This window comes from Macrobrachium rosenbergii, chromosome 48 (genome assembly GCF_040412425.1).
Source record: "Macrobrachium rosenbergii isolate ZJJX-2024 chromosome 48, ASM4041242v1, whole genome shotgun sequence".
Lineage (NCBI taxonomy): Eukaryota > Metazoa > Arthropoda > Malacostraca > Decapoda > Palaemonidae > Macrobrachium > Macrobrachium rosenbergii.
The window spans coordinates 27720529-27734158 of NC_089788.1; the positions used below are offsets into that span (position 1 = coordinate 27720529).

Consider the following 13630-nt stretch of genomic DNA (forward strand, 5'->3'; position numbering starts at 1 on the left):
TGCCTTCGACGGGGGAAAGGGGGATGCCTTTCTGGGAAGACGAGGACTTAAAGCCCTTCGCCTTCCACGAAGCTTCTTCAACTTGGGGACAGTAGATGGAGCACTGTCCCTCAAGATGGAAGACTTAGAGAAGCCCTGGAAAGAAGAGGTTGATGAAGAAGGGGAATCAAATAGGGCGCCCGCCCCCACTGCCTCACTTACCTCACCACCTACCTGGTCCTGCTCAGTATGCATGGGCTCTAAATCCAGGTCCAGAGCGGCGACGTCTTCTGAAACCTCCGCGTAGAGGGTCTCATCTATGAGTGGCTGGGTCACGACCGGATCTGCTCGATGATAGGTGCGGCCACTTCAGTTGGCACTCCACGATCCGGGCCCGGGTAGAGAAGGTCTCTCCACAAGGACGATGGCTTCCCGACGGAACGTTTCTCCCAAACCCAGCCACCAAGCACGGAGGGACTCAAGAGCCTCTTTCTTGGAGGACTGGTCGGCCTGAAAAAGGGGTGAGTCAAAGGAGGCTAAAAATACCTAAATAAAATAAATTACAAAATATCGTGAAATATTGCAATATGGAAGACAGAATTAACATGCGGGTGGAAAGCAAATAGCTTACCGACTCATCCTGGGTGCACCCGCAAAGAGCAAAGCACACCTCGCAGCCCTCCGGGTGCCAAACAATCAGATCATCCAGTCGGACCGCACAACCAGTGTGGGTCCGACACACCACATGGCCATAGGGTTGCTGAAGAGTGGCGGAACACCCGGGCTCCTCACAGCGAACAGTCTGTAAGTGAAAACAGTAAATGAGCTTACCTTCCTAAGAAACTTAAACTAAGCAGGCAAGGGTATTTCAGTAAACCACCGGAGTACTCCGGCAGAATGAAAAACCTCGTCAGAGACGGGCCTACTAAAAAGTAACTTAAATTAAGGTAAGCTGGGTAAAAACCCCCCCGACTGCCGGAGTAAACCGGTGGAACGAGGGGGCCGAATCAACGGGACCTTCACCGCGAGGGATGCCGGGAACAGGACGGCGGAACCCAGGGGTGAAATCACCGGACTCTATGACCATCATGAAATAATAATAAATAAATAAAATTCTACTCGACGGCGGGGTGAGCCGCCGGAAAATTTAAAATAATGAACACCAATCGGCGGGGTAAGCCGCTGGGGCATAAATAAACACACACTAGTCCACAGGCGGGGTGAGCCGCCGGGGAAACATAACATAAATAAGATGGCAACGAAATTGGTTAACAAAATAAATACAAATCTACGTTCCCCGGAGTCCAGAACCACCCTCACCGGAGATCTCAGGACCTTATCGTAGAAAATCAAAGAAGGGTGAGGCTGTCAAACACCACGATCCACCGGGGCAGATGTAAGCGCCAGTCAACCCAACTAAAGCATCTCGAACACCGGAGCTAACATAAAACAAGGTCGAGAAGGAAACCCTGAGAAGTTCGAGAACCTGCTCGATCCTAGGAGAGCGGGTGAGCGAAGCATTGAGCCCAGCAACAAGTCACCTGGAACCAGTTCTGGGAGGGAGCGAATCCCTCAACCAGAAAGATTCACAACTCGGAGTGAGAGTCGGACACCGACATCACCCACAAGAGAAGATGACGAGAAGCTGGACCCAAAACAGGGGGGGGGGGGGGGACAGAGAAGGTAGTAGGCCAGAGCAGAGGCAAACAGGAGACTGGGGAGAAGCTCACCCACTCAACTGCATGATGCCTAAAATCATGGCCTACACCTAAGGGAAAGGGGGAAAAAACGACCAAGACCCCTGTACTCTCACCTATACACATAGACGTAGCCTATGATCAAAATTAAAAAAGGGGGGGGAGAAGGAAAAGGGGGAAAAAGGGAACAACAGGGAGAGAATTTCCGAGTTGAAGACCAGCCAGAGCCGAACGTAAGGGAGGGATAACGCTCGTGGAGGAGACATACCCATGGAAAAAAACTTCAACCCCTTCGTAAAGAAGAGGGAAGAGAATGGGGACTCACTCCACACCCAAATCACGGACAGAGGAAGGCACGACAACAGAAATCTCTCAACCTGCTGACCCTATCCACTCGCTTAACCTACTCAAGGGAAGGGAGAACAGGAGGTCAAGGGGGCAATAAAAGCCTAACGTACACTAGGCTAAGGCATAATTAACCAAATAAATCACCAAATGTGTGTGAAAATAAACAATATAAAATAAAAATAAAAATATACTTGTGTTCGGCGCATAGCCTAACCGAAGGAAGCGACAGGATGAGCCTGACGTCCCCACGGAACTAGACAACGCAGAGATAGCATGATGTCGAGCACCAGCCAATAAAAATAATGAATATAAATATAAATATTAAGCTAAACTGTCCAAGAGGAAACATCCTGGGGAGATATCTAAGCGGGAACATAACGGGAACCCGATGCGGGAACCCAAAGGAACGGATCAAAAACATTAAAGTTAGAAAAGAAACAGAACAATCCCGCTTAGAAAACCACCAGGATGAGACCTATGGGGAAGGATAAGGCATGAGCCGACCAGGAAAAACCCAAACAGAACAAGCCGAGTGGGTAAACCTCGCAGACAACATGGCTGGCTGGGGGACGCCGTAGCGTCATAACAAAGCCACGAATAATTAATAATTACGGGCTAAGGCAGCCAACAAATTATAAGACAACCCCACAGTAAGATGGTACTTAACTTGAACATGGTAAAGCTGCTCGACAACATGATGAAGAAGCGAAAAAAGCCAAAAACACAAGGCAAACAAAACACCGCAGCGTCAGAATCAAGTGCTAGAAATGGAATGAGTTCAGATGGCGCTGGAGTCGCCGTGTGGCGGGCTGGGGAGCGTGGGCGCTGGTACGGCCCCTCACTCTTCTCGGGGATCTTGACATAGGGATGTCTATCGAGTGTGGCTCTTTGGTTGTGATTCCTTCACTCACCCTTGGTTATACCGACATCTTCATCGAAGATGCTTGATCTGGGGGTAGTAACTCCAGCATTCCTGAAAGCTTTTTTCTCTGGTATATTTAGCAATATTTATACCTAGAAATTCGTGTAAGAATGGAATTTCACCGGGTGACACGGGGCTGAGCTCAGAAATATAATATATATATATATATATATATATATATATATATATATATATATATATATATATATATATATATATATATATATATATATATAATATATATATAAATATATATATATATATATATATATATATCTCATATATTCGCATTCTCATGATTCGTGGACTCATGTATTCACAGATTATCTTTGGAACATATCTACCCATTATTTGCGGAAAATTCACCCATTCGCAGTACTTTTCACTGAGAAATATTCACTAAATACTGTATTTTCATCTCATTTTCATGACTAAATGCACTATTTTGTGATAAAGCTATTAAAATACTTAGGTAATGCTCGAGTTACGATAATTCGATTTTGCAATGGGGTAAGCAGTTAATACCGATATGCCAATATTATTTATAAAATATTTTTAAATTTCGCGCGGGCGCATGCAGCAGCGTAATCAGGCAGTGAGAGAGACCAAATTACAATAGACAACTTTTCCTCCATCTCTTTATCCCATCTTCTAGTTAAAAAAAGTAAAAGAGAATGATAAAAAGTATTGTTAGTAATGTTATACTCTTGCGTAAGTGCGTACAGCCATAAACCGACCAAGAAACTGTTGTTTTGCTTATAACCGAATCGGATAACAACAGCTGTTTACCTGTATTTCAACCATCGTACAGTAATAAACAATTACCGTAGGTTATGGCACAAATGACGTTAAGTAGAATAGGACTGATATATTTTTACATTATACCCTTATTCGTTATGGATAAAAGATCGTCAAGGAAATATACTGCTAAATTTAAGCTGCAAGTTGTAGCTGAAGCTGAGAAAACAATGTTCAAGCTGCTAATGACTACAGTATACTGTAAATTATTGTGCATCGGCAACATGGATGAAACTCAATCGTAATTAAAATTGGAGAGAAAGTATTTAAATCAAAACTACTGGGCATGACTCATTACTGTTATTTTTACGCCGATAAATGATAAATACGTGAAGCTTGTATTATGATGAAATCAAGTGAAAATAGTGAACGGAGTCTCGAATTTTTTTTTACACAAAACAAATGCCCCCAAACGGCCATCATCAATCGTCATCTGTTAATGAAAATAATAGATAAATTAATTTCATAAAGAGATATATTTTAGTTATATTTCAACTTGAAAACACTTCATATAACGAAAAATAACCTTGCCACTTATAAATAAATTATCTAGAATCTAGAGATTCATTTATGCTACCTAGAAGCAAGAAAAGTGCTCTGAACTGAGTTAAATGTGGTGAAGTAAACACGCCATAAACAGTTCCAGACCAAAACACTGATTGCTATGAATGCAATTTTTAATGCAAAAGCAATATAAGATTATTTACAATATTATTGGATACAGTGAATTAAGGTATAACATTTTAAAAGATCCATGGAAAAGATGCATATTCATTATGTTGACGTTTGTATAATACAATATGCGAATATAGAGTACAGTATAATGTAGGCTATGCTACTGTGTATGTATACAATGTACCATAGTGTAGACTAAGCTAATTCTTGTTTGTTACTCAATTTCTCTTTGTATTGAATTATCATAAGTCACTTTGCATGAACCTCCAGAATTAGCTGATATTAATAATTACTATACCATGTATGTAAAGAGTAAATTTTATAGTGTAGGCTAGGCTACCATATATGTATACAGTACATGGTACAGAATACTTTAGTGTAGGCTAGGCTATGTTCAAGATACGTTTTGGCATTTCTTATGTTTTTTCCAACAAACGATGGTTTTTTTTGGAACCTAACCTCATTGTAAGTATGATAATACCTGTATAAGCATTTTTAGTTTGTTTTGTGTGTGTTTGAACTAGCGAAATAGGCAGTTCTAAGTGTTTTTAGAAAGATTTTAAGTATTCGCTGGTTTTAGCTATTCGCGTGGGGGCATGTTATGCATCCTCCGTGAATACGGGGGTTTACTGTTATATATATATATATATATATATATATATATATATATATATATATATATATATATATATATATATATATATATATATATATATATATATATATATATATGTACAGGCAGTCCCCAGATAACGCGGGCTTGGTTAATGATGACCTGGTTTGATGGCACTTGTATAGTGAGGAAAATCGGCAATTTTCTGCGCCGAAAATCACTGGTTTTCACTTCTCAGCACTTATGATTGGGTATTGGCGCCGATACATACCTAACAGAGGCACCGATAACCAAAAATCAGCGCTTTTCAATGCTGATAAGCCCCGAAAATTGCCGATTTTCTGTTAGCGGCAATTTTCGGTTATCATCACACCATCAGAACAGAACCCCCACTGATAACCGGGGACTGCCTGTATATAGAATCTACTGGTCACTTTTTACCAGATACATATGTAATTGTAATAGCCACAATGCCCTCTGAACTCCTCGAATTCTTCACGCTTTTTTGGACACGCTTGTCACCACAAAGCCTTAAGATCCAAGTGCAAGAAATATGAAAAAATTATGGTGTCCTGTAGTGAGAAACAAACCCGGGTCCCCTAATCAGAATGAGGTCCCATTGTTGACCTGGCCACATTCTGAATAGGGGACCAAGGTGCTCAAGTGGCACTGGCAGAGATTTTAGGTCAGAAATAAAAATAATAGAAATTTTACACACAAAAGCTTGAAAACTTACATAATACTTCAAAAATTAAATGTAAACACTTCTGTGGGGTTTCCCAAGGATTTACACAAATGTCGCGTGTCTGTGAAAAAATTGCGTATGCCATTAAATTAGGTTCCAATGAAAAATTCACATGTCTGTGAATTTTTGCAACTTGAATCATGTAAGATCAAGGTATTACTGTACAGTATTTCTGGTTTTGGTGACCAATTCCTGGAGTGTCCTTTCATTTTGCATGTCTTATGTCTTACAGCAGTACTGTGTCTTGCCAGCTTCTTTTCATTGTGAGTGAGGAAGTTTTTGGTGGCCATCCTTTTATGAGGAGGGAGGACTCAGCTTTGATTTGCACTGGGAGTGCCCCTCCCATTGACCACTTTGACGGGTGGAAGGTGAATCTGTTGATGGTGGCACACCCTCCAACAGGTCTTTGCTCTTGTCAGGTGATGCTACAGTCAATGCCTCCATTGTGGAGGTAGCCAGGCAATGTAGAGGAGCTGGGAGAGGACATCCTCAGAGGAGGTCTCATCCCAACAGAAATTCAATTCCATGCCTAATTTTACTCACCACGCCAATGCGGTGAGGTTGAGTACCCCAAGGTGTTGTGACCTGGAGGTTGACTGTGGGAATGGACTTGGTAAAGCCCTCTACCCAAGCCATCATCCCACGAGTCTTTTTGTCTTCAGTGACACTGGCTGGCACTTGGGATGTGGCAATCAGACAGAGATCTGATGCGGTGTCCACCGTAGCTGGCAAATCAGTTGGTGCCACTGAGACTGCCTGAGGGTGAGGAGTGTCAGCAGGCCATTCCGCGGCGGACGTGGCGCTGATTAAGTTGACGTGCTTGGTAGTGGTACCATGCTTTGGGCAGGCATGATATCCGGCACTGTAGTGACCGTTGGCACCACAGTCCTTGCAGGGACCCCTTGTATGGGCTTGACTGGCTGTGGTATCAGTGGGTGATGAGGTTTGCTAGGCATCGGATGGAGGGGGGCCCCATTAGGTTTCTTAAAAGGTTTCTGAGAGTGCTTCTTGGCAGCTCCCCCTTTAGAGGCACTAAGAGTCGGGGTGTCCAACTGTATGGCAGTACTGTGATTGCATACTGGAGGCTTGGAAAGGACTCTGTTCTTCAGGCAAGCTGGTCCTGAGAGATGCCCGGGTAGCACTATGCGTCGGTGAGATATGCTGGAAGATGGGTTATAGATTTCCCAATCATCAACCATGCAACAGCCTTCCATGAGTGTTTTGGGTTGCTTGTCATTGAGGTACACAGCAAGGGACCCAGGAGCACACTGGAAGAAATCTTCCAGCATCATCCAGTTAAATAGGTCCCCAAACTCATTGCATGTCATGGATTCAAGCTTGTGTTGACCAGCTCGGGTCTTGTGATAAGCCCATTCAGCCCAGGTCAGACCAATTTATTTCGGGAGGCCCCTAAACCTCTGCCTCCATTTCTCTGGTGTAATCTCATAGGCCTTAGTTATTATCCCCCAAACTTCATCCATGTTTCCCCCTGTACCACGATCCAGCAAATGGAAGGCAGCCTTTGCTTTACCTTCTATATGCTTGGAGAGAAGTAAGGCCCTCTTCGTCTCAGTGGTAGTATAGTTTGCAAAGAGCGCTTCTACCTCCTCCAACCATGCCTCTGGCTCGTCTTCAGTCCACTTGGGTACCAGTGAATTGATAGAATTGATATTAGATATAGGAGAATTAGGCATGGCAAGTGGGGAGTTAGTGGCTGGTTGTTGTAGGGCCTGAGCCTCGGCACTGTCTTTTCGAGCCTTCTCCAGCTCGAGCTCCTTTTCCTTCAGAGCCAGTTCATACTGCCATTGTTCTTGCTGGTGTTTCCATTGTTCTTCCTTCTCCTTTCTCTCTCTTCTTTTGCTTCTCTTTCTGCCCCTTCTCTTACTTCTTTTGCTTCTTCATACTTCCTTTGCTCTTCTCTCTCTTTCCTCTGTCTTTCTTCTTTTCTAGTTCATACTGTCTTTGCTCCTCTCTTGTTTCTTCCTTTGGAGTACAGCATCTAGCTGTGCCTGTGCCCACTTGGCAAGCTCTTTCCCTGTGAAACCTGCCTCCTTCCCCAGATTCATGAAGTTTGGTATATTCTGCCATCATGGTTCTGGTAGGTGACACTTTGATGGAATGGCACCTTTCAATAAGGTGACACTGTGGCTGAGTGTGCCATTCAAAGGTCACACTAATGGAGCGGTCCTTGGTTAGCAAAACCTTATGGTTGGACACACTATTTTTGGCACTCTGTGTCTCAGTGCACAGGTGTGACTTGTGTATTAACACAGGACTCTTTATTGGTGGCACTGGGGGTGCCGGTGTATTCTGAGGAACAACATTAAATTATCGTAAAACAAATTGTACAAAGGAAATGGCACTCTGCATGAAGCAGAGCACATGCGATGAGTAAGAGAAAAAGAAAAGGTAAGACACTTCAGGTGGGCTACTCGTTGACAGTGCACCAGATTAGTGGCACTGTGAAAGGGGAATCCCTTTGGTTGGCACACGTGGGTGGCTAGTTCCTAGGCACTGGTAATGCTGCATCCTTTCATGCGGAGGGAGGAAGACTTGGGATGTGCACTCAATGTGCAATATATTGCTTATGGTATATGTAAGTTTTGAAAGTACTGACTTGTTCGAAACAGTTTCAATAAACTGTTGCTAATTTTAACTTACACCCAAAATTATTCTGATGCAGAGGTTTTTTATTTTTGTCCGTTCTTTTCTCTTTAAGAAATGGCTCGATTACCCGCTCAGTCAGCTAAAGTGCTTAATGGAAAATGTGTGAAGGTTATACAAGGGGTTTAAGCACATGTGCTTACAATTAACCGCACTATGCGTAACATAAGTCAAAAGGAAAAGCAAGTATACGCTAGTGAACATAGTGACTATTACAGGGATTGAATTTAATGTATAACCTCGGCATATATAAAGTAATAGGTTATCCTTCAATAATATCTCACGCAATTAACAAATCATGCCTCCTATTAATTTTTTGGGTAAAATAGAGTACAGATAAGAATACTGTAACTTAATCTCTCTCTCTCTCTCTCTCTCTCTCTCTCTCTCTCTCTCTCTCTCTCTCTCTCTCTCTCTCTCTCTCTCTCTCTCTCTCCTGAGCAACGGCTATTGTATAGGGATGACTTGTTACCCTTGACTAAATTAAATGAGCTCCACTGTCAGTGATTAAAATAAAATGTGTGTTCGGGTTCCCATTACTCTAATTAATTTGCTAAAGAGTTTCAATTTATTATGCAAGGTTTACGTTAGGCATGCGTGCGAAAAATGGGAAGACGCTTGGCGGTGTAGCTGATAAATGACAACTGAAGGTCGCAAGAGTGAGTGATTATAAACGAAGCAACGTGGTTATTTTACCAACAACTTGGATTCAAGATAAGAACACACGCTCCCTCGTTACTTTACAAGATACAAAAGAAAACACCTATTTTTTTTTCTGATGGAATGATTTAAGTGTATGTGTAGGCATGAATTAATTTTTTAAACACCAATAATACTCCTATGCTGCTACGAAATTTGAACACAAAAAGCTGAAGTGACGGCTAGCAGGTGAGGTAGCTCAGCTGGCCAAAAGTGGCAGCTATGGTCTATTTTTAGAACAGCCTAGAGTTGCCAGACTTTATTCCTATGGCCTATAGACTTATAAAATGTCCCTTTTCCTATCTGAGAGAAGACACATACACTCTCACGTCACATGCACTAAGCTAATCTAGCTAGAAATTTAACATTCGTGCATTACTCGCTGGCCGGCGAGGTGGCCACTTAATTCCTAACTTGATAACTCAGGGCTTTGACTCGGCTCAAAGATGTTTACAGGCGGGATTTTTAAAACCACCACTGCTATCCACTTTCAATTTATCCCCTATTCGTAAATTTTAGATTCAGACAATGACTTATTTAACACTTTCCTTCCTAATGTGCTTCTAATGCTGTAACTCTGATGCAATTAATTTAGATTATTTTCTAAGTTCGATTATCTCCACAGTCAAGTATTAGCAGTGCTAATTTTACTAATTGACTGAAGATTCGTGGCAAGATCGTCACTGTTATATATTTGTCTGGGGATGGCAAGGTGAATGAATATTGAATTTGATTTTGGCCTTAAGGGTTACTTACCCAGAACCAAATATATAATAAAATGCAACACCCAAGATGACTTACCTAGTATTACTTCTAAAACAACGGGAAGTCACCATGAAAGCCTTAGTTACGATACATTACTTTATTTCACACAATTCAAGCAGGGAAGATAATTCATGACTGGTATGCAGTCCAGCAGGACAAATGCAACACTAAAATTAGGACAAATCCCAGTTAACTGGCTTTCAGAAAGAAGGGTAATATTTACATATTAGTAATACAAACGGGAACCCTTGGCTCGTGAATACAAAGTCTCTATCTTGCAAACAATTGCAGAAGCAGGTAACTTGTTTGTAGCAAGGTTGAATTAATTATCTTATAAGGCAACTTCTCACAGTAGGTTAGTGGCAGAAACACGAGGCGACAAGATAACACGCCTCTGGAAATAGATTTCCCATATTAGAATTAGTGCATGGAAGATTCTCTCACTTGCAATAATCTATCACCATGGAGAGGTCATTAACTCCATGTCACTGAGCAAAGGGTTATTTCATCAATAACTTAATGCATATGGGGAATACACACACTAGTAATTCATAAATATCACAAGGGAGTTACTGTGGGAGATGAATTATGTGAAAAACAGAAATGAGAGATTTAGTGAGAGGAAGGTATGCTGGTACTCAGTTGCTAATTTCAGACTTACCTGGCAATCCCAATTGCAAGTGCACTTTGCAAGGGTAACTAGATGATCCACAGTCTTCCGGTATGAACTAAAGGGACTGCTGGTTGTCCAGGTCACTCGTGACCTAATACCAGTGTGGCAGCTTACCAAGACAAAAGATACGGCCTGAGGTTCGGAACCTAGCAGGGCAGAGGTTATGCCTGCATGGGAGTTGAGTAGGAACTGGGAACTGACTTCTCACTGCCTCCCTTTGGGCTTGTTGGTCATCTATAGGCCCTCAGGCCACGGAAGTGGCGAGTCTCAAGGAGCAGTTTCTATATGAAAGATACCGTGAATAGGCAAATTTTCTGCGAGTAATGTGTATATGTTCTACCTCAAATCTGGAACCGCTAATAGGCAGGGGTCCACTGTATGCCTATTCCCCAAGGAATCCCTTAATCTAACACCTGACTTGACCCTTTTGCCAAGATACACCCAAAACTCTCGTCTCATTCCAACTGTCATTGGGTACAGAGCACCACTCCAATGGATTGCAATCTGATCCCTATATAAGAGAACAGAGACGAGAGCAGCATATATATATATATATATATATATATATATATATATATATATATATATATATATATATATATATATATATATATATATATATATATATATATATATATATATATATATATATATATATATATATCACACACACACACACACACACAGTAGAACCCCGGTCCTCGACTGTACTAGAACTCGACATAATCGGATTTCAACACGAAATGTTGAGTAAATTTTGCGTCAGAGCTCAAACAACAAACCGGAATCCGACCCGATGAATCATATGATGTTTGGAGAAAAAAAGAGTTTTGGGCGGCTGCCGCTAGTTGGCGTTGTTGGTGGCGTTCTTCCCATGCTTATTTAAAAGCATTTAAAGCCCACACATGCTGCTGCTGTTGAAAAACAAGCCAGATTATCACATTAAATTAATAATACAGTATTTATAAGCCGAATTACTGTATGTCTGTTATCATAAAATTAAGAAAAATTTCCTAAATTATGTCGGAACTCGGCAGCTTGTGGCAGATGTAAACAAACCACAGCGCCACCCTGGTGGTGTATCGCGGTACTAATTACATAAACATTCAGTATTTATGGTAAATTTCATACAGAGTCTACTGAAATAGTGTACAAAATCACTGTAAAACATCTTTCAGTAAATATTATGATTCCCTAACATATTGGGACCCATGATTGGATGAAAATTCAGTGCAGAAAGCCAAAAAAAATTATATATACTTTACTGAAAGATGTTTTACAGTGATTTTGTACACTATTCCAGTAGACTCTGTATGAAATTTACCATAAATACTGAATGTTTATATAATTAGTACCGCGATACACCACCAGGGTGGCGCTGTGGTTTGTTTACATCTGCCACAAGCTGCCGAGTTCCGATGTAACTTAGGAAATTTTTCTTAATTTTATGATAACATACAGTAATTTGGCTTATAAATACTGTATTATTAATTTAATTTAATGTGATAATTTGGCTTGTTTTTCAATGTTATCATTATTAACAACAGTTTTCATGTGTACCCGTTGCAGTACATTCTGGAAGTGCCTATAGGCTACCTAGCCTAGCCTATGGTGCTCGGTCTATCATCGGTAATACGGCCGCATTGGTCATAGGCCAATTTTTTTTTATACAGTAAGTGATTCAACTCTGAACTTATTTAATTGTAATTTGTTTAAAGATTTGTATAAAAAGGCAAGGTTGGGGTAATGACTGGTGGTCAGGAATGGATTAATCCATTTTCAGTTATTTCTTATGGGAGAAATTAACTCAGAATTCGACAAAATCGAATCTCAACACTTCTTCTGGAACTAATTACCATTGAGGACCAAGGTTCTACTGTATATATATATATGTATATACATAAGTATATATATATATATATATATATATATATATATATATATATATATATATATATATATATATATATATATATATATATATATATATATATATATATACATACACAGCAGGCAGTCCCTGGTTTACGACGGGTCCAGCTTACGACGTTCCAAGGTTACGTAAGCTTTTCAAATATACAGTATTCATCAGAAATTATTTCCCGGTTTACGACACATGTTCCAGGGTTACAACGCGTCGTACACCGATCTGTCTGAAGAAATATGGCTCCAAAACGGCAGAATAATCAAAATTTGAAGGTTTTTTTTTTTATGAAAAACTCAATAAAAATGTAGTTTACATCATTTTCAATACATCCAAAGCATTAAAATTAAGATTTTCTAAGGATTTTTGACGATTTTTTGGTTTACAGTGATTTTCGGTTTTGTGTGGCGTAAAAAAAGAACCCTTTGTCGTAAACTGGGACTGCCTGTATATATATATATATATATATATATATATATATATATATATATATATATATATATATATATATATATATATATATATATATATATATATATATATATATGCACAGTATATATATATATATATATATATACAGTATATATATATAGTGTATATATACATCAAGAATTATACTTTATAGCATCTGTATGTATGTGCCGTTCATTGTTAATTGTAATATATGTTGAAAATACATTCTTATATACAAGAGGCAAAATGTTTGTATGGACATGTGGTCAACAAATTTATTCTGACACATCTGAAAATTAACTCTCTTTGTAGGCCTACAAATAAAAGAATTACTCTTTATACAAATGAGACAGCTATTCATTATTAAACAAAACTTGGCTTTAGTTGGATTACAGATTCATTCATATGGAAGGAAATGTAGCACAGCAAAATCATACCTTAAAAATAGTTCAGGAAAACACATGTGCCCTTAACTAACTCATCCAGTTCAGTCTGCTGAGAATTATTCTAGACATAAAAGATCACATTTTGATATGAAGCACAGTATAGGCTCTGTATAAGGCAAGCACACAATAAATGTTCAGTTGAGTGGGAGAAAGGTACAGAGCTGGGCATGATGGGTCAGTTACCTTGGAAACAAAGAAGCCACCTCAAAAAGTTAGACTGGCAAACATT

The 13630-nt window shown here is 40.2% G+C and overlaps 1 protein-coding gene across 5 annotated transcripts in view; it reads left to right on the plus strand.

Moving 5' to 3' along the window:
• Positions 1-13630, plus strand: part of LOC136831322 (zinc finger-containing ubiquitin peptidase 1-like) — a 308022-nt gene that overhangs the window by 80684 nt on the left and 213708 nt on the right. The window lies entirely within an intron of this gene.